The sequence below is a fragment of the Episyrphus balteatus genome, chromosome 2, assembly GCF_945859705.1.
Source record: "Episyrphus balteatus chromosome 2, idEpiBalt1.1, whole genome shotgun sequence".
In the NCBI taxonomy this organism is placed as follows: Eukaryota; Metazoa; Arthropoda; class Insecta; order Diptera; family Syrphidae; genus Episyrphus; species Episyrphus balteatus.
Genome location: NC_079135.1, coordinates 39,837,907 through 39,865,047, shown reverse-complemented (window position 1 = coordinate 39,865,047; position 27,141 = coordinate 39,837,907). Strand labels below are relative to the sequence as shown.

Here is a 27,141-nt window from a genome sequence, read left to right as displayed (position 1 = left end):
CAAAAAAAAAAACAATGCTGGGAACTTTTTTTAGTTCCTCGTGCTTTGAAAAGCTCTGTGGCTCTATTCATAACATCCAAGTGCAAGTTCACCTTGAGAATCGCCTCCATGGCCATTTGTCATGAGTCAGACATGTTTTTCCTCATTTTGCAGCAGCACCAAACTCAGTCTACAATTTTATATATATGTTTTTTTTATGATTTTTGTATGTTTATTTTTTTACGAGGAGAACTCATTAAAATAAATGAAAAGTGAAAAAGTGACTGAAGAGGGTTTGTTTTGGCTTGACGCTGACACACAGTATGAAGGAGGGGGATTAGATTTCAACAACAAATCATGAAGAGAAGATAGGCCATTCATCATGTTTATATGCGGAGAGACGTATCATATCACGCTAAGAATTAGCTATGACTAAAAATATAAAAAGTAAGAATAACCTTTAAGACTTGAACTACTATTTTAATGAGAATTTAAAAATATAAAAAAAATCATAACTTTCTATGATATTTGCATCGCAGTTCAGTCGAAATAAACATTTAACTGTCTTGACATTTGACCTTTGGTTTCATATTTTTATGTTTACAAAAGTACTTTAATAATATTTTCTGAAAATTTACGTTCTTGGGTTTCAAAAATTCTCTCATTTTATTTGAACCGAAATATTAATTTTTTAATTTATTACGATTCTTAAAAAAAAAATGTTCTTATTTCCCAACAAAATAATTGTTAAATTTTTTTTTAAGTTTTTTCAAAACATAAAACATTCAATTTTTTGTTGAAGAATTTACTTCATAAAGGTGTAGAAAAACTTTGCTCTCATTGCAGAGGAATACTTACCATCGATTTTTTGATATTTTGGATTTTTCAGTAAATGCCAGAAATGAAGTGTTTCCTATTTTGTTTAATATATTTTATTTTCAGATCACACATAGTGAACAATTTTTTTTAAATATTTTATAAAAAAAAATATTATACTAAAGGAGAATGGGCAAGTTTGTATGAAACGCGGCCAGGAATGAATTTGTTTTTTTTTTATGTAATTAAGGTTAACATATATTGTGCAGAAGTTTTATCCCTGTGACGTATTTCAATAACGGATAAAATGCATTTTTGCATTTAACACTTTATATATGTCTCAATGTTAAAACTCAATTGTGTATTATATTATTTTCTGTCATTTTCCCTGAGTCTGAAGACCTTTATCTTGCATATCCAACCACTAGAACCCAAACTATAAGCATTTTAAAACAACAAATTCAAGCCTATTTTTAGAGTTTTGTTGTTCAATTTTTTGTTACTTTGAATTGTTTGAAAACTTTCGAACCTGAAATGGTTGTCTTAAAAATCTTATATTATGAGTTCTATTGGTCGGATTTTCATGATTGATGTCTTCATGCTCAGGGAAAATGACAGAGCATCATATTTTATATTCCATATAAAAATATAAATCAATGTTTCCTTCATACATTGAACAATGCATTAACAATACTAATACTGCATTATCTTGCATTCTTAACGCAATACAGCGAAACGTCCATAGTAAAAGTTTTTCCTGGGCTATAATTCTTTCATTTGATACCAATTTTATTGATGGCCGTTCAACGTCCAAAATGCCCATTCTCCTTTTCAAAACTTAAAAGAATTTCACCAACTTATTTGTTTGAAAAATAGGCCAGTTTTTTTTTAAAGAAATCGTAAAAATTAAAAAAAAATAATATTTTGCTGCATAATGAAGCATTTAGCTGATTAAGATATTATTTATTTTTCAATTAATTAGTCTTTTTACCTTTTTTCATTCCAAATTTTTTTATAACTTACTCATCATTACATCATTTTCTAATTAAATTTGTTTACAAGAAATTGTGCATGTTTTAAATTTCGTCTTACCTGAAAATAAAAAAAAATTGAAGGTTATTTAATCAATCTGGTATAGTGAACGAGATAATTTATTAAAGTCACACAAAATATACGTAGGAATACATTTTTTTCATTAAGCATCTACTTTTTAAATCTGCGCTTAACCAAGTTTGAACTGAAAAATTCAATCAAAATGTAATCCTCACAATTCTACCTGTCTTTCTGTTTATCTGTTTATACATCGAGTTTTTATACCAAAAAAAACTGTTCTAAACGAAACGGTAACTTTTTTACAAAAACGACTTCACTATTCTTTTTTTCAAATTATATACTTGTAAAAAAAGTTTTTGTTTTAATTTTGTATATTTTCGTAAGCCATACTAATTGTGTTATCATAAAATTGGAAAATATTAAAAATATTCTTAAAGAAAATATGTTTATGTTTGTTTGTAAAAATTCTTTGCTATTAAGAAAACCAAGGGTTGGGGTCAAAATTCTGCCGGGGTCAAAATTCTTTTGTCAAAATTCTGCTTTCAAAATTCTGCTTTACAAAATTCTGCTTTCAAAATTCTGCTTTTCAAAATTCTGTTTTTCAAAATTCTGTTTTTCAAAATTCTGCTTTTCATAATTCTGCTTTTCAAAATTCTGCAAAAAATTAAAAAAGGGTTTGGAAAATGTTAAAAAGCGCGCGCTTTTTAACATTTTCCAAACCCTTTTTTAATTTTTTGCAGAATTCTGTAAAATCATCTTTTTGAAAAATTATCTGCTTATTTGATTACTTACCTACATAATTTGTCATTTTTTAAATGCGAATTAATTTTTGTTTTATAAATGAATAAATTTGAAAATATTAAGAAAAGGTTTTTGTATTAAACATTTCCGAAAATAACTAAAAATTTATTAATTTATCAAATAAAGATGAATATTCAAAAATTTGAATAAGAAAAGGAATATACAACATCGGTTCCAATTAGTATACATATTTTATTTGAAAGAAAGTCAGTATATGCATTTAAAAAAATATTTGCGACACTTAAATAAAAAAATTTAGGAAAGTACCAATGTTGAATTACATTAATGAGGTGTATTTTTCTTTAGCCAGCGCATATGCTATAAAAAAAAAACAGAATTAGCAGAATTTTTTTGTTCAAATATAATGCTGGCAGAATTTTGAAAAGCAGAATTTTAAAAAGCAGAATTTTGAAAAACAGAATAGAAAAAAAGCAGAATTTTGAAAAACAGAATTTTCGCTGAAAAAGCAGAATTTTGAAAAGCAGAATTTTGAAGCCAGAATTTTGACCCGATCCCGAAAACCAAATGTCATACCTCATTTGGTGGCCAAAACCGTTTAAATTTTTTTTTTGTAAATTTCACAGTTTTTTTAATTGCTTATGAATTTTTTTAAAAATCAAATTATAAAATTTGTTCTTTAAATTTTTCTTACAAACATAATTACATAAATTGAATTTGGCTAAGTCGTTTGCGTAGAACTTCAAAATAAAAAAAAACTTATCGATGGGAGGTATCTTTAACGAAGATTTTGAAAATAAATTATCTTCCATAAACCTGATTTATTGATGTGATAAAAATTTTATGATCCTTTATTAAGAAAAAATATTTATTTTTAATTTTAATTATTGTAGGAATTCAGTCCTATCCGAGTTTCACAAAATATTTTTGCTAGCCGGAATTTCGAGAAAAACGAATTTTAAAATTTTGTTCCCCATACAACTTAGCACTAAAAGCACACAATTTATTTATTTTTCAGTAAGGCTTAAATTTGTTTTATAAAAGTTAGATGCCATCAGATAGTGCTCAGTAAAAACAACAAGCCCTCATCATTAGTTTATTTTTGACAAAAAGTGGACATGTGCCGTTTTTCCCCTGGACCCTTCAATTGCTATTGTGAGTTTCCCCCAAGGGAATTTAAATTTTCCGCTAAACCAGTTTCTTTTTAGCCACCAAAGTGAGAAAAGAGCTAGCCTATTTCTCCCAAAAAAGTTCAAAATACGATGAGTTTTCCGATTTGGATAAACTTTTTGCCCGGAACTCATAATATGGGAAAATTGAAACCCAATATTTCCGGGTGCAATTTTGCTCACGATAGAGCTGATTTTAATTGTCAGGCCTAAAAAATGAAGTACAAAAGCCAAAACAACCAAGTTTGAAGCAAGTCGACCCATCCCAATTAGCCTCTAGCTTTTTTTATATTTTACGAGTTCACACAAGTATTAAAACATACAGAACTCAATTATACAATTAGACTAAAATGAAAAATATTTATTCCATAATTACATATTTAAAAAACCAAGAAACCAAATAACTTCCATAATTTATTTTATTCAAAAATTTGTTTAAATTTCCAAAAATAGAATCAAAACACATGTTACCTATAGTGATTTATTAATGAATATAATAATAGTCTGCTGATTTGTTTGTTTAAAATTAATGACAAGAATTTTTAACATTTCAAAAAAAAAAAAAAAAAAAAAAAAAAAAAACACAACGTCATAAAACAGGTGCCGCAACCTGACGTATTAAAAAAAAAGACAAATTATATTCTATTTTCTTCTTCAAAATACATTCATAATTTGTATTTCATTGGTTTATACTTAAATCACCAACACGCATACAAAATTATTTTTAACGACATCAGCATTATTAAAATGTTAATCCTATTTTTAAATAAATTTTTGCACAAATGGATGACAAAATTAGGAACATATTTCTGTATAAATTCAAAAGAGAAATGAATATGTATATATTTCGCGACATTTTGCGACTTGAAATTAATTTTACAACTTAAATTGTAATTTACCATATTTTATTTGATCTGTCGTGGTATATCTACCGCAAGGGATTAACTGAATATATTAATTATGAATATGATTCTTGAGAAAGGTAAAATGTGAGGTATCCCATCCTCTGAACACCCTGTATAAGTTCATCACATGAACAAAAACTGACAAAGGCTTAACGTCATGATTGCAAATGAAAGTATTTCAAATAAAAATAAAAAAATCTTTCTGACAACTTTTCATTTTCAAATTTATCTGCACCCCGCCGTCAATCTTAACTTCTTCTTTCGGTCGGTCACCAAATTGTTCTAAAAAGAACAAAAATAGCTCATAACGACTGATATAAGGCGCTCCTAAATTTAGCAGAACAAAATTGAACAAAAAAAAAAAAGTTCAAAATTTTGACTTAATAATTCTTGAATGAGGCGCTGAGAGGTAGTAGTGGTGGGGACACGATGAGTAGCATCTTTCTGAATTCGCTTTTTCGTACTGTAATGTGAAAGGAATTTTAAATCTTCATTTACAAAGAACGGACTTCTAGCTTGGTTTTCGCTTACTGAACCGTTGCCAAGTACTTTGTTGCAGCGCGGTATTATTTGTCAGTCGGTCGTTCGTTCGTTGGCGGAAAACAGATATTAAATAATTGTGTTTTATTATTTGTTTGTTTGCTTATATTTTTGTTGTTTTTTTTTTGCCATACTCATAACTCGTAGTATAATGATGTGACAACAGAGATATTCTGGGTAAAAGTGAAATGACGCTTGGGTACGCTCGTTTAAGAGACAATTTAGTATATACACGAACTGCTTGATGGAATGATTACTCATACTCAATTCATATTAAACACAACGAAAAAAAATTTCAAATTGTGGTAACACAAGCAAATTTATTTAGTTTTTTTTTGTTTTGTTGCAAATATACATGCAAAGTTGTAGGTTTCAATTTTTTAGACAAATACAATAACACTGGATAGAATGTTTTATTATGGAAGAGCAATGATGGAGGTTGACATTTATAAATAAACTTCTTCCATTGAATTCTGAAAGTTGAGATTTTTTTTTCAAATGAAATGAAAATTAAAGAGACAAAATGGATACATTAATACGTATGTAAAAATGTTCATATCAGGAGTTATGGCTTTATTGAAAAAAAAGGTTGTTTTGTGTTTATCCTTAATGAATAGGAACATTGGGATCAACCTAGAAAATTTCTTAGAAAAGAAATTAAGTTTTTGTCTTGGAAATTTGCATGTTTGTTTGTTTTTTTTTTTTTTTTTTTTTTTCAAATATATTTGACACCCACATGTCAGCGGGAACCACCTACATTCCAAATTTATGTTTTTTTAAACTAATTAGAGTTCTTTCAAATGCGTGCATTTTTAAAGGTTTGTCTGTTTGAGAAAAAACCACAAGTACGCCCATTTCAGCAATATCATGCGATTAAAATATTAATTTTAGATTTCAGAGAAATTTAGTTGAAGATAAACTATCTTAGCACGCGAAAACGAAAATACCTTGCCTGATGACCGGGCTCATTGAAGCCTGGTGTAAAAACAGACTAAGAGAAGGTGTTTCATAATTAATAAAAGAGGTATTTCTTTGATGACCAAAGAAATATACACGGTTAAAAATTTTGGAGTATTTTTTAATACAGCTCTTGTATTAAAACAATTCTCAATACAAAAAATATTACATGTCAATACTTCCAAAATATTAAAATTATTATTAATCTTTTTTTTGTTAAATTTCAATATTTAAGTATTAAGTTTACAAGTTGTAATACAAAAATTATTAGAAAATAACCTCCGTGGGTTAAATTCTAATCTTGTATTGAATTTTAATACCGCTAATACTTTGCCTTTTTTTCTTCGAGCCTGCTTTGTATTTCCTTTTGTTTTCAATTTTATTCCATTACTTTGTCCTTTTTTTAACAAATTGCGAACTCTGATCTTTGTATTTCCCTTGCAATTTTCGGTTAAAAAGTGAAGCATGGGTTTGAGACGTAAGAAACTTAAATTAATCAATTTCTTGAACATTGAAGCGTTTTCCCTTTCCCATGATTGCTGAAAATTTTATGTTATATACTTTTTTTCACTTTATTCACTAGAAAAAATATGGATTCACCGTCCAAAAATTAAAAAATTCAAATTGAATAACCGTTATTTTTTACAAATAAAGCAGCTGCGCTTAAACGATTGTTTATTTCACAGTACAAACTAATAAGGAATGCGATTTATTTGTAAACATGAATTTTAATACATTTCTGGTGTAGACCTATATGTAACCCAAAAAGTATTAAAAAATACTCCAGAATTTTTAACAGTGTATGTCTCGTAAATATATTTTTCAGTTTTCTTCAGCAAATTACTTTTTTAAGTATATACAATTCTTCACCTTTTGAATGATTTTTCAATTTGGGCATCTAAAAGAATAAAGATACCTTCAAATTGATTCATAATATTAAACAAATAACAAAAAAAAAAAACAATTTTTGTGATAACTTAAAATCAAAACCGTGACAGTTTCGTTTTTTTGCATAATTCTATCATATAAAACAAATAAACTGCTCAATGGATTGAATCGTAACTATGTAGGATTTTTGTGGGCATATTAAACAGTTAAAGGCACAATCAACATTAGTGGTTTTCTCAATATTCCTATCATAGCACCTGAATATCTCAAAAGACATTTTGTACCTAGTTGATTTTTCAGATGAATACAAAAAATAAAAAAATATATATTTTTTCAAAAACTTGGTAGGTACGTACTACCTACTTGATTTTTTGGAAAAATTAACTCAAGATTTCAAGACACAAAAAAAAAAGAAATTCAAGCTGAATTAACAAGTTTAGTTGGAAGATTTTAGACCAAAAAAAAAAACCTGAACAATTTCGATTTTTTTTTTTTTTACTCAATAGGATTGAATGGAACACGTAGCTTGGTTCGGCTTGTTTGGCTTTTTTAATATCTTAATTTTCATACTAGTTTACAATTAATCATTTTTGTAATTTTGAAGCTCCTTTCCTGAATATTTCGTATATGTATGTTAAAGTTGCTGATTAGGAACTTAAATAGGTTTATTTTAATTTTCAGGATAAATTTATCATTGAAAAACGTCCACTGATGTTTTCGAAAAGCATTCCGAAACATAAAAATTATTTTTATTTTAAAAATCATTGATCAAAAAATTTCAAAAAAAAATTCTTCTAAAATAGTTTAACGAAAAAAAACTTTTGGTATTCTGATTGTGATTATAATTTGCAAGTTATAATTTCTGTATGTAATCATTTCATAAAAAAATAGAAAATATTTTGCTTTAAAATTGATTTCTTCGAGGAATTCACTTATTAATTAATACCTACTCAAAGAAACCATACAAGAATATGTAGTTCAAAAATGCTTCAACTTAAAACTCAGGGATTCAATTCTTCTGAATATGTATCTTAAACTATGCATTTATTATATGGGAAAACAATATTTAACAAGTTTGTAGAAAGGACAAAAATTCATCAAAAAGATAAGAATAGTCCATCATTATCAATAAACCACCTAGAAAGAATATTCCTGTATATTAATTAAAACGTGAAAAAAACGTTAAAGTTTTTTGTCACTTTATAGATTATTAACCTCATATTTGTATTTACATATAAACCAAACCAAAATAATTGCAAACAAATTTAACTATCGGAAGTTCATTAAACTTAAACAAGGCTAATTGACATAATTGTACCTACTATAAACTCATATAACACACATATTTGTATGAATATCCGCTGCAATTTATTAAAGGTCACACCCAAACCAACAAGTATATTCATTAAAACAAATATATAAACTCGTAATTATACTTCATTAAAGTAACAATGAACTACACCTCTCAACAAACCAACAACAGGCCACCAGACCCCGACCCTCAAAAAAATTCATTCCAATAAACATAATAATATGATGACAATGATTATAATCGTTGTATATGAACTGAACATTGTTTAAAACATATCTAAATAACATGCTTAGAATACTAAATAACTTTATATCAATTTTACAACAGAAGAAAAAAAAAATAATAATAAAAATTAACAAGTAACAAGAAGAAAAAAAAACATTATCAGGTAGTAAAAATCTATCAAACAGCTGACATATACGTGACCTGCAAAACAATAAAACATTTTTATCCATCTACATTTATTGATTATTTTTTTCTTTCCTTGTTCTAATAAATATCCGTAATTAAAAATTAAATCATACAAATTAATTTTGAATGATTGCCTCCTCTTTATAAATTATTTCTAAAGTATCTTTACGACGAAAGAGAAATAAGTCGGTATGCAAAAATATATAAATCCAATTTATTTTCCAAAAAAAAAATCCAATATCACTAATTTGCTTTACCACCCCTCCATTTCAATAGAATTCTAAGGGTGCAATAGAGTACCTACTAGGGCATTATTAATGGATATATTTATAAAATGAAAAAAAAAAATAAAAATCAATAAACTTAATTAAAATGCAAATTGTATCTTTACGTCGGATATTTTTTTTTTTTTTTTGGTATTCAAATATAAATTTTGTATAGTACAAACCTCTGCTACTCCGAATGTTATTGTTGTTGTTATTAATTTTGCTGATTTCTTTCAATATTTACCGGGTAGATTTACAAATGTTTTATATTTTGTTTGTTTGTATACAAATTTTTTTGTCTAATAGGTTGGTATACCCTGAGGTTGGAATGTAGAAAAAAGGCTATTTGGCTTTAACTGATATTTTTTTTACTTATACAGTAGCACCGGTAATAGAATTAAGCCACACAATCACAATTTATTTTTCTTCTTTTTTTCTATTTCACTTTTTATCTTCTACAATTATTTATTATAGATAGATATAGATACACTCATATAAATATACTAAAGCTAATAACAATAGCAATTAGCATAGATACTTTTAAATATTTACACAGACTCACAGATACATTTATAGATATATACAGCAACACGACACGCGGGAAACAACAATGAATCAAAGATTGAACTCACGATATTATACATACATATGTATATGGATGTTACTATAAAAAAAAAACTGTTTGCTATCTCAGAGCAAATTTATATTTATGTAACTTTTTTTTAGATACTTTTTTCTGTTGTTGTTGAATTCAGTAGAAATATTCATAGGTTCACGACTGAAAATTAATTAGATTTTTTTGCTTAAAGTTTTATTAACTGCAACGCGACAAGGAAATTTATTTTAATTTTTTTTTCTTTCTTAGAAAAGTTATGTAAATATTTTTTTACAAAGTTATTATTTCCGTGTGGCTTTTATCCAAACAAAAGATTACACCAAAAGATATTGTATCTGAAACGCTGAATATCTTAGAAGAAGAAAGAAGGAGGAAAATTTAATTAAACAGTTTATCAACACATACTTCAAACTTATAATAAGAAAAAGGACATAAATAAACAAACCATAGAAAAAATGAGAAGAAGGACTAAACCAAAAAAAAAAAAAATACTCCAATAAGCCCTGACACAGCGCTATAAGGCTAAAACGAACAAAAAAAAAATATATTTCTGATGCCAAACTCTCGCAAAAAATTCAAACAAAAACACAGAAAGAAGAAAAGAATAAATTGATGGCAGACAATTGTGTGCGGCACTTAAGGATGTGCTGGATGTATCATCGAAAAGGAAAAATAAAAAAAAAAAATAATATAAAAGTAGGACACACAAACACAAATATGCGAGTGAAATCAAATAGAAGTCCTTGATCTGTGTAACTGTTTTTTTTTTTTTTTTTTGTGATTTTTGCTTACTCGCTGGAGCGGTAGCAATAACAACGCACCTCTAGGACGACACGGATATTTTACGAATTGAGAGTACTTTATTTGAGGAGTCTTCTCCCAAAGGACTTTTTTTTTGGCAAGAGTGGCGGCTAACAATAATACGAGAACGACTAAACTCGACGAGGATTCCGACGGAAATGAGGTCAACGAGATTGCAAGTCGAGACCGTTACCCGAAACAAAAATCATGTGAAATAACCCCAACAAGGATTCAACAAATTCTGATTGAGAGAGACAGCGAGCAGAGACGGCGCAGGGTGGGCGTATTTGGTGGGTGGTTTTGGACACGGTTGCCGGAGTGGGTAGGATCCTACCAAACTGGGTAGGTTTTTTTACCTTGGGTAGGTTGGTAGGTTTGAAGTCAATTTGGTAGGTTTTTCCAAGTTCTTTCTCTAAAATAATTTTATTGTTAATAATTGACAAAAAAAATTGTAATTATGTCAAATCTACCCAAAATATTTGTGCCAAACAAATGTGCCCATCTAAACCGAGAGTAATAATATTAAGTAGTGTATGTAAACGCAGTATTTTCATTGTTGGTGTCTGAACTCATCCATTTTCATGTTTTGTGTTGACACTAAGTCAGCTATTACATGAAGCCTCAAGAGTCTTGACTCTTTTTTCGAATTTTCTTTTGATAATCATTCTGTGAGGCGCGTACTATTACACGATGCCTCTTGAGTCAAAGACTCAAATTTGACATTTCTCTTGATTTAAGTATTGTTGTTGTTGTATTCCACCAAGAAGCAAAAAGAAATGAAAGGGAATGTTAAAAAAGAAAGAGTGGAAAAAGAAACGTCAAAAAAGAGTCTCAGAATTTTGGCCCACGACTCTCCGGTCGGATAATTTTTTGTTTTATCTTCTTTCTCTTTTGCACTCATTAGTTTTGAAAAGAGGCGCGCCTCTTGAGGCTTCATGTAATAGCTGACTAACTTCACATTCTTGATTAGTGATTTCTACAAAATGGCATTACAATTTTATTTTAAAAGTTTTTTCCAAAAAATTATTTATAAAAAATTGTTTTTTTAAAAAACGGCTCTAACGATTTTGAAATTTTTTTTTCTAAAAATGCACGTTTATATATCAATCAAAACTGCATACTTGTTTTGGAGGGCAATTTAATTTCAGATTTTATTTTATTTTTTTAAACGAATTTTATTTTTTTTTTTCCAATTTCTATATAAAAAGTCTTAAAAATTTAAGCAACTATAACTCCAAGAGCAAGTTCGTGCGACCCAGTCGTGCATTTTATTTTTTTAAACAAGAATTTATTCTCTTAAAATCGAAAATTTTCGTTGGGTAGGTTTTTCTTTGAATTGGTAGGTTTTTTTGGAAACTTTGGTAGGAAATTTTTTATGCGAGTGGCAACCGTGGTTTTGGATACAAAATTTAATTCAGAGAGAAAATAGACACGTTGATGTTGTAAAGAGCTGGAGAGAGCGAGAGCAATGAAGAGAGAATTTTGAAAAAGAGCTCAATTGAGCGTTAGTGAGAGTGCTAGTACTTTATAGTAAGGGTTGTGGTGATTCACAAACCCGGGAAAATGTCACAGGATAAACTTAAGTTCATGAGCTGGTCATGGTATGTTTCAAAAAAAAAAAAAAGGAATGCAAACAAGAAAAAAAAATCATTACCCACGTGATGTGAAAATAATAAAAATTTGTTTTCGATGCGTATCTTTTTCATCTTCTTATATGATAACACAAGAGATTAGCAAGAAATGCAAAATTTAATCTTCATGGCTAAAAGCCATGTTAATTTCAAAATGAAGAAAAAAAAAAGGTTATCGGTATCCCTTTATGTAAATTAGAGACCCTTGGTCCAGTTTATATTTTTTTTTTTTTACTTTGTTAAGTAAGTACCAAATATATAAAAAAAAACACTTAAATGTATCTATCTTTGGATGTTTATATTATATAAATTCAAGAGGAGACCAAAATTATTGGGCGGTTTTTTTTTCGTACTAACGGGATCTTTTAAACGATGTTGTAATGCTCGTTATTATTTTCATTTTTTTTTTTTGTAAATGATGCTTGACCCAAATTTAATTGGAGAAAAGGAAAGTCCTTGAAGTGGTTGTTGAAGTAAAATGTTATTTATACAATAGGCGTTGGTTTAGATACAACTTGTAGTGATGAAGTAGTTTATTACAACAAACAACCAAGAATGAATGAAAAAAATAAAAAGAACGAAAGTTCATCTTTTGAAAGTGTTTATATACAACTTATCAGATACTTATATATCTTGTATACTAGGGTGTCCCTTATTTTGCAAATGGCTGAATTTAAATACGCATACGGGCTCAAAAGTTTCGCAATAAATAAAAAAAAATATTCCCAAAGTTTCAAGTCCCTATCTCAATGCTAAGTGGACGCGACTTAATTTTTAATATTTCCATACAAAATATCGATAAATTACAGGTAGTTTTGAAGTGGTTTACTCAAAAATTCGGTAAAACTGTAAAAGTTGATAGAAAATTTTGAAAATTTGCAAATATCTTCAGCACTATAAGGAGTGTACGAAAAAATTGCTGAGTCAGTAAAAAGTAGGTAACCGTTAATATCACTGTTCTTATGATATTTGCGGTTATGTTTTACTTACTAAGCATTGTTTACAAAAGAAAAATATTTTTAAATATTTTTTTCGTACACTCCTTATAGTGCTGAAGATATTTGCAAATTTTCAAAATTTTCTATCAACTTTTACAGTTTTACCGAACTTTTGAGTAAACCACTTCAAAACTACCTGTAATTTATCGATATTTTGTATGGAAATATTAAAAATTAAGTCGCGTCCACTTAGCATTGAGATAGGGACTTGAAACTTTGGGAATATTTTTTTTTATTTATTGCGAAACTTTTGAGCCCGTATGCGTATTTAAATTCAGCCATTTGCAATATAAGGGACACCCTATTGTATACCTACCGCACTTGAAAGCTATACTTTTTTAGTTTTATTTTGTTCTTTTGGTAAAAATGTATCTTTAAGATTTATAGGCCTAAAGTGTTTTAAAAGAATAATATTTTTTATAGTGAAGAAAAGTTGTGGATAAAGTTAATGTATATCGGTAAAAGCTTTACGATGCTCATGTGTTCTACTTAATAAAGGAAAAATATAGAAGGAGCAAAGAAGGTCAATTTGTCAATTTTTGAGAGAATAAGATTTATAGGTATACGAAAGTGGTCAGCATTTTTTTTTTATATTTTTGAGATAGTCCTGAAACTAAGCCGATTATTAGAATTTCATTTTAGGAATTTGTGTCTTGTTGTGAAAAGTGAGTGCTACATTAGACAGCATTTTTGTCGTTTTTATTCAGATTGAAAAGGACGCCACCAAGTTTTAAGATATTATAGGCTTATTCTTATTGATAATTGCAATGAAAATTATTTATACTCAAATTTGTCTTTTTTAAATTTTGTTTGTTTTAAAAAAGAATTTTAAGGAAAAATAACCAAGTACCAAGTACAAAGTAATAATTTATTAATTTATGATCTTTTTTATAATAAAAAGTTTTTTACTACTTATAGATTTTAAGCCTACAGAAATCACCTATTTATCTATTTGGATTTTTTTATAAGCCTATTAATTTTATATATAATTTTGCTTTAGTTGAATATAAGAAAATCTTAAAACAGATTTAAGGTTTTTTTAGAAAATTCACTTAAAATATTTTTTAAAAATAGTAAAATTATTTTTTCATGAAAAATTTTAAAGGAAGCGTTTAGAAAGATTTGCTTCGTTTTTAACTAAAACAAAACCACACAAAACTGGCGACTTAATGAGGTTAAAGCATTATTAGTTTTTTATTTTAACTTTTAAATTTTATATATTTTAGAAATAAGAAAAACGCTATTTTTACCACAAAAACTATAAATGGTATTGATTAAATTGAATTAGAAGTACTTTCTAGAGTGTCGCAAAATTACGCAATTTTTTAACCATTATAGAGAAAAAAATTTCTGACTGAATTGCTATTTTGACATGATTTGTTCGGTTTTTTTTTTTTGAAGACCATGATTTTAGAACCTTTTGTTGAGAAATCCAAATTTGAACTGAAAATGATTGATACCTCTCAGCAATGCATGATCCTACCGAAAAATGAAATAATCCAGTCAAATAAGGGTTTAACCTCGGAATGAATGTTAGTAGACATTTTTTTTGCTCAATATCTTCCTTTTGCCATTCTATAACATATCTCAAAAGTCTAGAAAAATCTCATGTCCGCTTGTCGCGATTTCAAGGTCAAATCGCGAAATGGAGATTTTCAAAATTAGCAAAAGTAGGCTATGGTATTATATACACATATGATACATGATTTCAAGGTATTTTTTAATGCAAATTCCAAAAAATCTAAAATCAAGACAATCTGACGTCTCTGGAAAAAGTTATACCTGTTTTTCATCTGTCAACTCATATTATTATAACAGTTGCAAACTTACTGCCGAAAAACCCTTAAAAGTTATGGTAGATGAACCAAATTTTGCATGAAAATTTTAGAATCCATCATTATTAAAAATCAAAACAATCCATTACAAAAAATATATATACCTACGAAATAATGGTATTTTTTGATGGAGGGGCAAATTTTAGGATATGCACTAAAGAAGATTCTTGTTCATCTTAGGAATAAGTGCTAATAGGCTAATTTTTTCATTTTAATCTTTGTTTGGATATTCTTTAACTACCCTCAAAAATCTAAAAAAATCTCATGTCCGCAAGTCCTACTTTTCTTGGTTTGAAGATAAGGTGCAGATTTTAAAAAATTGAAAAACTACACTTCAGATATTTGTGTCAGATCAACATGAATAAGGTGCATTACTTTTCAAGGATGGTCAGGTTGACTTGTTTGTGAGTTTTATTGGAATAAGTGTTAAAGAATACCTTTATATCATGTCGCTTATGTTGGTATACATATAAAAATTTAAACTTTTCTTATTAATTTTTTAAAATCTGCACCTTATTTTCAAACCAAGAAAATTAGGACTTGCGGACATGAGATGTTTTTAGATTTTTGAGGGTAGTTAAAGAATATCCAAACAAAGATTAAAATGAAAAAATTAGCCTATTAGCACTTATTCCTAAGTTGAACAAGAATCTTCTTTAGTGCATATCCTAAAATTTGCCCTTCCATCAAAAAATACCATTATTTCGTAGGTATATATATTTTTTGTAATGGATTGTTTTGATTTTTAATAATGATGGATTCTAAAATTTTCATGCAAAATTTGGTTCATCTACCATAACTTTTAAGGGTTTTTCGGCAGTAAGTTTGCAACTGTTATAATAATATGAGTTGACAGATGAAAAACAGGTATAACTTTTTCCAGAGACGTCAGATTGTCTTGATTTTAGATTTTTTGGAATTTGCATTAAAAAATACCTTGAAATCATGTATCATATGTGTATATAATACCATAGCCTACTTTTGCTAATTTTGAAAATCTCCATTTCGCGATTTGACCTTGAAATCGCGACAAGCGGACATGAGATTTTTCTAGACTTTTGAGATATGTTATAGAATGGAAAAAGGAAGATATTGAGCAAAAAAAATGTCTACTAACATTCATTCCGAGATTTACCCCTTTTTTCTCCTTATTTGACTGTATTAAAAGGAAAGTTTTAAAAACATGATTAAATTCCTACAAAAAAAAAAAAACAAGAATTTGAAAAACCAAGAAACTCAACACTTTTCATAAAAAATACATTTCATCATGTAGTTTTTGGTTCGCATGACCAAATTCAGATTCATGAAAAACTGAGAAAAAATACTTTTTTAATTAAACCTAGATTGCATCAAAAAAGCGACCAATTTTAACAATTTTCACTTTTTGAAAAATCCAGAAAATTGAAAATCATTTTTTACTTTAAATGGGTATACCATTTAGTGAGGGGAGGCAAACAAATTATCAAGTTTTTGTTTTGTTTTTATCATTGCATTTTAAGATTACAGCCAGAAGATAAAATATGTACATATGTATTTAAATTAATAAAAAATGATTTTCAAAAATGAGAAGACCAAATTTAATTTTAATGTCTTAGAATTTAAAGAACAATACAATGGAAAGAAAATCATGTTGTTAGTAATTTTTACGAAGTTCCTTCGTATTTTTTCTTCATATTACATTAATTGGAAGCAAATTAATTTGGAATTTGTGAAAGATGAATCCAAAAAAAAATTTCAAAAAAAAATCTTTCGAATGAAAAATTTTTTTGTCACGGAGTGTTAATCACTTCTACTGTAAAAAAAAAACCCTGGGTGTCCGAAGTATGTGAACTATTAAAGATTTAAAAACTTGTTTTCGAAAAATTTTTGTCGGTGAAATTTCTGGCGACCGAAAATGAAGGTCCCAATAAATTTTAAACTTTTGTTTCAACTAAAAAGTTTTTAATTTAAAATAACTCTGAAAATTCATGTGCTCTGTAAAGAGCCGGAAGAAAATTCCCCCGGCACCGATTCAACATAAAAGATTGTTCACAAACTTCCTCCATTTTATCATTTTATTTCAAATTTAACCTTTTTAAACATTTTCAAAATTCTAATGAGGTATTCTTCTATTTTATTCCTCGAGTTAAAAATAAACATTGTTGACATTTATCATGACCTTTACCAATTAGATAACCAATATCTTCATTTATAAACCGTCTGCTTGGGAGATAAATGCTAATTATCTATTGTTAATTGAAATATATTTTCTATTATTCTATCATTCATTCTATGGGTATCAAAAAAGTAAAATAGCATTGTCAAGAGTAATTATGTCTTTGTTAGTTATTTATTTCAAATAGATAAACATCTGACATTTTGTAAATACCACAGAATTTCTGGCAACAACTTAGGTAATAAAGCTTTGAATAAAATTTTAGTCATATCTTCCAATTATCAAAAAACCTGCCTATCCTTTCGAAGGACACAAAAATATACATATCTACCACTACCTTTTTTTCCATATCTAATCAGAGATACAATTCGATGCCTTAACCCTTCACAAAATACAGAGAATAGCTTCATTATCCACAAAGGTACAGTACATATATTCCAATTATTTGCCTAAATGTATCCTGCTGTCTATATGCATCCAAGCTGTATCTTTCTACAGAGGTTTTTGGTAGAGATACCTCTTTGCCAGATTTGCATTCAAATTGGTTCTCGAATTAACAGCCACTTATGCAACACCCCTAAAAACCATCTCAAAGATACATAGAGAGAAATGAGGAGGCTGTATCTTTTTTTTTTTTTGTTCGTTTTTTGGTGTTAAATTCCTCTTCGAAACCATTTCTACACCCGGTATTTTCAGTATTTCAACAATTGCACGATGTAACACTACATCCGATTACATTTATATGCAAAAATCAAAAAAAAAAAGAAGAAATTCACTTCTATAGATGTATTCTTTTGTTTGGATGTTTCCACTAATTTTTTTTTTCATCATTTTCTTTTCAATTCTATTTCACAGAGAATGCACTTTGTGCAGAAAAGCAGATGCACATAAAAAAAACGAGTATCGAAATAACAAACGAAACGTAAAGGAAAAAAAATGAAAAAAAAAATTCAACCACAAACCATCATTTAAAGAGGACAAGCAGACAAATACACCACGAAATTCGAGAAAATAACGGTCGTCGTTGTCGTGTCGGTCGTATTATTTCATTTATATACCAGATCCCGTAGTTTAATTGTCGTATCTGGGTATACGTATAAAAATTTCAATTTAACCGATTCACCACCGTTGCGTCACATTCGGAGTTCGTTTGTGAACTGCTACTAAAATATGGGAGCGTATTTCGCATAAGCTAAGCGATGTGTTCAAAATTCAAAGCCCTGGAATTCACTTCGTCATTCATTGCCACTGCCTCCACCACCACTTTATACATATCTCTCGAACAAACCCCATAATTCCTCTTATAAAAGAAGCAGAAATTGAAGTGGCAGCACCAAGCAGTAGCAGAAACAGCAGCAGCAGCTCTATAATATAGGAACAACAAAAGCAAATCTCTAACCAACTGAACACATTCAGTGTCATTTTCAAATAAAAACGGCATATTCACGACTTACTGTTACTAAAAAACGGGGTGGTAGCGGTAAGTGGGTCGAATTCGAGTCCACCCGTAATACCACAGAGAATTCAAGTCGAGTTGAGATCTATAGAGAGAGAGAGAGAGAGAGAGAGAGAGTTATTATAAATTGAATGTTTACATTTTTACTCTCGCTCTCTGTTATTCTCTTGGCATTTTTTTCTCACCCTGTATGCCTCACCGACTAACAGCAGCACCACAACACCCTAATACTCACTACTATACAATTCCCACAACTTTGCAAAGCATTTACGTCACTTGCGTCATTAAAAAAGTCAACATCCACACAACATAGCGTATAGCAGCGGCATGTCTAGAGATTTGTTTTGTTTAGCCGTCCGTTATTATGGGGGTTTTATTTATACCGTTCGTGTAGCTGTCACTCAAAGCGATGATTCATCCCGTGGTGAATACCACAAAATTTTCATTTTATCATCCACAACTTACAATCCACACTCAATCAGCAGCGTTTTTTTTTTGCACTCAAAAGTGTTTGAGTGGGTTAGTTAAAATAACTCGTATAAAAGAGGAAAGGCAGAGCAACAGCACCCTTCACAAGTTTGGGGGATTAGTATTTTTGATAGCAGAGAGGGATGGGTTGCGGGTTTAAGTTAGTATGTGATTGGAATTCAAATGAATTTCGGTCTTTTTTTTATTTTTAAAAAACTTCTTGCCATGAAATTTAAACAAAAAAGTTTTTTTTTTGTTGAGAGGATTTTAGAAGCTGACTTTTAAGATTACATATAAAATTCGGGAAAATCAAAAAGGATTTTCTAATGTTCAAATTTTTTAAGGGATGCTATGCTGTTTCCATGAGGAAGATGTTTTTTTTTCTTAAACACGCATAATTCTCTTTCGTAACAATAATAATTCCACTGTGAATTATTTTGTGAATGTTTTATTTTTTTTTGCTTTTTTTTGTTTCTTTGTACATGACACTTAGTGGTATTAATGTTATACTAACGGGGAGATAAATTGCTACAATCAATAAAACTGGCAGAAGCAGTCATGGGCATTTTTGTGGAGATGTTTAAATTTGAAAAGATTTATGAAAGGCAAATGGAGTTGTGTACGAGTAGAAGATATGGTATATAGTTAGGCAATGAGTAATGATGGCGTTTTGGAATTTTGATGAGAATAAATTAGAAAAAATGTAATTAGCTTTATTTAAAGTTTAAGCAAAAAATGAGGAAGAGCCAACAAAGAAAATCAATCGAAATTATTTTGAAAATTTTGAAGAAATTAATAATTTTAGCAATATTGACTTCAACATGCCACCATTTTTGTATTGAATGTATTTTTAAAAGTTTGTGAAATTTTATTGTGTGTAATTAATTTTATTCGTAGGGTTTCAAATTAAGTCATAATGTTTCAGTAACTTTTGTAGTTGAAGCAGGAAAAAACTGATGAAATATTTTAAGCTCTCTCTTATCGTTAAGTACAAAAAATCTCAGTTATCCGAAAAAGAACTGAAGAAATAGCAGAAATCAGCTGAATAGGAATATCAAACTTCTTCTAGTAGCTACATAAAGATTAATATTTGGCGACAGAAATGTATCTAAAAACTATAGTCATTTTAGTAGCAGAGATTTTCAGAAGCGAGTTAAGTATTATCCCCTGAAGTTTTCATAGAAATATATGTAAATAAGATTCATAACACGGATCTTTTGGAGTAACATCACTTTTTAGCCAATTAATTTGAAACTGCAGTATTCTGAAATGCGAAGTTTTACTTTTTGATGTTTTTTGTAAGTTGTCGTAGGTTTATTCGAGCTTGGAACTAGTCTGGTGAAGTTTCCTTTTAATACGGAATTGAAATGTTGTTTTATTCAAAATTCTGAAACAAAGGTTCTTAAACCAAAAGGGAGAATAGTTTAATTGACATTTTGAATTCTTCTGCAGAGATCAGTTTTCTGGCTCATTTAAATGGATTTTTTGAACTTCTGACTAAGTGGTCAAAACAATTTCTTTAAATAATTTCTTTATAAAAAATCAAAGTTATCGATAAAAAAAATCTTTGCCACCTTGGAAGCTCAGCGTTCAGAAAAAGGTTTTTCGGCAATATCTCTTAGACTTGACAAGGAAAGACATACATCAATAATTATATTTCACTGTGCAAAGTTAAAAATTTTTCTTTAAGAATAACAAAACAAACAGAAATGTTGGAAAAAAAGAAAAGAAACCAATATGAATGAAAAAAGGTGGGATGGGATGTCCGAGCGAACAAAAAATATTTACCACTCTCTTTAAAGTAGTAAAATTTCCAATTCCATTTCTTTAGGTTCCATGGTTTCGATAACAAATTTTCTACAACTCGAATAGGTAGATAAAATTTTTGCAATTTGAAATTTTGAACTTAAATTTAGTTTGCATTATTGCATTATTTTGTTGTCGACCCACTATTTTGAATTAAAGGTGCAGGGGCACTTCATCAAATATCTCGGTACGATCCCCAAAATTTGTTACAAAGCTAGAGCATAAAATATGTTCATATGTTTTTAGTTTAAGAGAAAATCTGAAATAAAAAAATGGATACTTTTATCTTTAAAAAAAAAAACTTTTTTTAATCTATAGACTTTAAAGCAGAGATCAGAAATAAATCTCAACCTTTTGAAAGGTTCTTAAATAACACTTATTTGTTGCCATTTTCAATAAGGGTCATAAAATAACCTCTATTTTTGAAAAAGAAAAATTTCGGTCAAGGTCTGAGAGAACCATTTATTTTGTATTTTTTTTTTTTTTGTTTCGGTCAACCAGTGAGATTTATCGGTGAGAGAAAAAAATAAATCTCATCTGCAAATTTATCAATTACAACTCAAATCACAGTGGAAAGGACATTTTTCATCTTTACATATTATTTTAAGCGAAAAGAGATATTATCTTGGGTCAAAAAACTTTGAGAGTCTGAACTTAATACATAAACTAAGAAAAAACATCAATTTCATATATATTTTTGCAAAATAAAGACATTTTTGATATATTTGACTTTTTCCTTTGATTTAACCATTTTTGATTTATTTTCTGCGAAAACGGTTAAAGGTTGACCTTTTCTATTTATTTTTTTGTAAAAATCTCAACCTTTGAGAGATATTTAAAAAAAATTAAAAATAAATCTCAACCGACAACCTTTATTTTTGATTTTTAAAACTAAATCTCAAACCTTAACCGAAACCTTTTTAAAGTAATGTGGTAACTCTCAGAAAGAAACCAGTTGAGAATAAAGTTTGACTGTTATTTCTGATCTCTGCTTTAAAGTATTTTTAATTACCGACGTTTGAAAAAAAAGATCATCAAAATCAGAGCTGTTCGGCTGGGTTCCCAAATGTTGACATTTTTTGAGCTTTAGTTACTCCACTAATTGAACAAGTTTCTTTTGAATCATTTTAAACTTTTTATTCAATTTTCGAAAAAAAGAGGCTCAATTAAAACACTCTGCTTGGAGTCATAGATTAGAACTAGTTAGGGACTTAATAAGTACTTTGGGAATATTTTTTTTCCAACCCATATACACCTCTGGGAACAAATTAATAACAAATTTTTAAACTAAGAACCGCCCTATAAAACCAGTGCACAAGTTTTCAATGTTATTTGTTCGTGGAAAAATATTTATTCGACCTTACTTTGAATGTTTTATTTTTGTGCTCTTCGGGTCAGCTTAACAGTCAACAAATAAGTGAGAGAATGGTCAAGCACCTTCAATTGAATAATGTATCGTAGAGCTATTCTCGTTTTAATACAACGAGTATTGTTGGCTCCTTTTTGCATCAAAGCAAAAACTTTTATTTTAGTATTTTTCAGTAATCATGTGTGTTTTATCACGAACCTTGTATTAGGTCAGCAATTTTATGTATTCAAAAGCCAGTACCACCATAATTACAATTAGACAGGTGTGGGTGTAGGCATAGACATCATATAGAACCAAACAACACTCTTATGCGTTGTTATATTGCTAAGGGTAGCAGCTTCACGCTCCAAAAAATACTTCACGGTCCTCACTTTAGAAAATAGTCAACTTCCCCTAAAGCAATGCTAAAATAAACAAAATTTTAAACTCACACCACTTAAATTTTCAACACAAAATTTGAATTAAATTTGTATGTTGTACGTACGCACTAAATACACTCTACTTTCGAACTTTTTTAGTAGGTATACGAGTAAATTACCTAATAAATATTTATTTATATCAAAAACACCAACTGCCGTGGGTGAAATACTCGAGAGGCTTAAATAAAATTAAAAAAAAAAAAAACACCATTCCAAATATGTTAAGCTTTTCCGAACAATGTGCACAGATTAGGCATATTAAATGCTCTGATACCATTGAAAACCTAATCTAAATGTTTTGTTTTATACAAAAAGTATAAAAGGTAGTTTCGGACTTAGGCGAAGCAAGCCAACAAGCCTCGTATACCGTTTGTTGTACCACATCGATCTACTATTTGCTGATTACCTGAATTCGATTAAAAGCAATTTTTCCTAACCACACTTCCTCTGGCCTTTCAAATAATTATATTTAGCAAATGTTGTGTTTTCCATGGTTGAGAGATAAAATAAAATTTGAATCGCAAACCACTATTATATGCTTATGTAGGGTAGGCATCCGGAAATGGTTTTGTTGGTTGGTTGGTGTGGAGCAGCAGGTAGCTGCTGCTGTTGTGCGTGCTAACGTTTGTTATTTTTTTTTTGTGTTATCTACCTCAATATCTATGTTTGAAATCATAATATTTGAGTATTGCAATTAGGCTTTCAATTTGCGTTTATTAAATGAAAACGAACAAAAAAAAACTGTACTCACTGGCTTACGTATCGTTTTAACCAGGATGGGAAATTAGGTCTAAATTGAATTAAAACAAAAAAAAAAACAATGATAGCGATTCTGTTGAAAGTAGCAGAATTATGAAAAAAAGTATTTTGTGGAATTCGGTGTTTCGCTCATTTTTAATGGCTGACATGTGGATTTCTGTCTTTTTGATGGTATAAGCCCTTCGTTAAAATCATTGCGCTATAATGTCTTTGAATATTTGACTGTTGTACCATGACGGGTAATACTTTTGGTTGTACCTTAGTTATTTTGCATTAACTTTGGTACTTTTTTTTAATTTTCTATTTTGGAAAAGAAACAAATTGTTATAATATCTTAAAACCCAAATCCAATACAGCGATTCTGCGACCAGGGACCTATTTCTGTTCAAAATCATCTAAATCTAAATTCAGAAATCAGAATTTGAAAAATATTTCTTTGTCCAAAGGATGATGTTTTAAATCGTTGATATTATCTAAAATATCGAAACTAATTGAGGGATGCAAAGAAAATTCCAATTTTTTGTTTGTTTTTCAAGTGATTTTATTTTATTAAAAAACTGTCGCACTTGAATATAAAAAAAAAAGGATTTCAAAGCTCGAAGTTTCTAGTTTTGAGATCTTACGATGAAACAAATTTTTAAGCAACACGTTCCCCTCAATTGTAATGAATATCAAAAGCAAACAAATTCCAACTTAAGCAATACTTGGTGATTTAGCTTAAATTTCCTTTTCTTAAGGGGTAATAACACCTTGTAAACCACGAAATCGAGCGTCATTTTCATTAGCGTACCTATAAAACAAAGAAGAAATATTATTTTCTTTTGGTGTTTATTTAGTTTAATTAAGTATATTAATAGGTAACAGAATAGGCTAATGTTAAATTTTTTAATGATGTGAAATTTTTTAAATGGCGGTGTAGTTCAGGATGATAGCAAAATCCTGTGCTTCCATCGGGCGACCAATTAACTCATAAAGTTTTTAACCTATCGGGCTGAAATATTTTGTGTAGCTTAATAATACTATTCCCTAGTGAAGTATATTGATTTTTAAAGAAATGGCATTAGTTTGAAAAAATTATTTTATTCCTAAAACAAAATTCGGTGAAAAAAGACCATTAAATCGTTAAAATACAGTCCATTCAGCTAAAAATTTTTAAAAAAAATGCAAATAACAAATTTTATTGCAAATAAAAAAAAGGATCAGGGTTTCCGTGAAAAAATTATGTTTCTGTTTTTTTTTTTAGTTTTATGAAATTTTAGAAAATGACTAAAAACTACCAGGTCATTAAATAATGATAAAAAAGGTTCATAATATTGCAACATTTTATACAGAATTAGTTAAAAAAAGAAAACAAATTTGTTTTCTAAATTTCATCTTCTAAACTTAATTTCTCCAAAACTACTTAATGAAACAACTTGAGTCAAAAAGCAAAATAAGGGATAAACTACCAGCTTTAAGAAAAGTTATAGCACAGGACTGTACGTGCATTTTTGGATTTTTAATATTTTTTTTTTTCATGGCTAATCGAGAGGTAAGCACTTAAGTGGGTTTTACTGTACCAAGAAAATGAAAAATTTTCCTTCCAAATAACTTTTTAGTCACTTGGTACCTATTTGAAGTGAAAAATATGCCCAAATATTTTTGGCCAGGTTTTAGACCAAAATACCGCACTGTGCGCTGATGCACAAGAAAATTAAGGAGGGTTATGAAATCTTGAATAAAATGAAAAAAATTGTTATTCCACAAACCGCTCCAACGATTTTGATCAAAAAAATACATTTAATGTGACAAAAAAGTTCTTACTTTTGAAATAAAAAAAAATATTGTTGCATGTGTTTGACCAATTCTTTGAAAATTCTTATTGATTTTATTATATTAGGCTCTTTTTGGTTTTATTTTTCAAAAACATGAATTTTGGACTATTTTTTTAATAAAACATTTTTTTTTTTTTTGAAAAATCAATATTTTTTACTGCATTTTCATGAAATTTTTTTAGTTAACCAAAATTATGAAAAGCAAAATTTCGGAAACCAGACTTTCGGTTCTTAAAAAAAAGAAAAAGTTTTTACCCAACTCCTTATGTTGCGGTTGCACTGGCACTACTATAGATCTACTAATCTTACCCAAATCGCTTAATTTTCGTGATTTGGTAAATCTCATACAAATCATGCTGATTTAAAATAATTTTTCTTGTTCATTTTGTGCTGTACCTACGAATTTAATTTTTTAATAAATAAATTAAAATAAAAGTTTAAGGCAGCAAATTCATATCGCTGCAATATGTAAACCCAGCTTTTTAACAATACATAACAAAATTAATACAAAAAAAAACATTTCGTAGCAAATTTAAATGCGTATGTCAAGTTTTTCAACGAAAAGGATTATTGTGAATATAAATTGGCAACTTTTCATCGATTTTCACTGGAAAAAACTGTCGTTAATAATAATAATAATTATTTATTTTCATCAATGAAAATTGATTGTATGAAGGTACCTTTAAATTATTTTTACAACGAATACTCATTGATTGAGATCCAGTCCAACATTATTAAAATGCCAAATTGCATTTTAAATTTCCGTATTAATATCGATTCTATACTATATATCGAGTTTGATGAGAACTTATGAATAAATTAAACCTAATTACATTTCATTTCATAATTTGCTTTTAATTTTCCCACGGACCGACGGATGACAGACGAATAAATTAATTTAATTCAAATAATTTCCAGTCTAAACATTTTAAATTGCAGAAACTATCAACAAAAAGTACAGATTATTGTTATTGTTTAGTCTGATTGCGATATATACATTTCTGTTTTTTTTAAATTTTTTTTTTTTGAAAACACAATCAATGCAACGATTAAAAGTATTTATTTTTTCAACCTCATTTAAACATGCTGTGCCACATATCTACAAATATTGTGCACATTTATTTTAACCCCGTTTTCCCACAACAGCAGCTCCATATGCCATCTGTTTGCAAAAGAAGAATATTTTAATTTCCCCTTTCCCAGTCATTGTACTTGATGACTAACTATACTATACCACTGCGAGACTGAATGATAACTTCAATCTGCATGTGCAATAATGGTACAGAAAGAAAACAAAATAATAATAAAAATAAAAACAATTCGAAATGAAACTAAAAAAAAAAAATTATTTAAAATGAAAACACTTATTGGATGCGTTATGCTCCCCAAACGTTGAACCGCAATTTCGATTTGAGAGAGAATATTATTACCCACTTAAAATAAGTAAACCGGAAGCCGACATCATCGCTTCACAATATTTTTTTTTTATTTTTGATTATGTGTATATCTGCAACCCAGTGATGGTTTTTGATTGTTGAATTTTGGTTTTAATCAAATTTACTTCAGATTCAAATACAAAAAAAAATATACTCTGGTATTCGTATTTTTTACTGTACACAATTTGTGTGAAAGAAAATAAATAAAAACAGAAAAATCATCCGCTCATCTTTTAACGATAAAACTTTATTAATAACTAAATTATCTTTAATTGGAAATTATTTGAATATTTCAATTTCCATTAATAGGCAAGTGGATACAAAAATTATATTTCGCTTTAAATACAGACTCTGAGTGATGGAGGAATAAAACGCACGACTTACTTGCTTTAATGATAAAAAAAAAAACTTAGAATACTCAAACTTTTTGGTGTAAAAATTTTTACTGAAAATAACACAGCCACGAAAAAAAATGTTCTGACCTGGGGTTGCAACTATGTTTTTCATATAGTTTTTGGGTCGC

The 27,141-nt window shown here is 28.6% G+C and overlaps 1 protein-coding gene across 4 annotated transcripts in view; it reads right to left on the bottom strand.

Annotated features, from left to right (window-relative positions):
- Window positions 1-27,141, bottom strand: part of LOC129910773 (cyclin-dependent kinase 14) — a 277,345-nt gene that overhangs the window by 188,364 nt on the left and 61,840 nt on the right. The window contains exon 1 of one of the 4 annotated variants that reach the window (XM_055988312.1): window positions 9,238-9,705. The exons of the other annotated variants lie outside the window; for them this stretch is intronic. The gene's annotated coding sequence lies outside the window, so the exon portion shown is untranslated. Of the gene's footprint in view, window positions 1-9,237; window positions 9,706-27,141 lie in introns of those variants that run through there. 4 annotated transcript variants of the gene reach the window in all.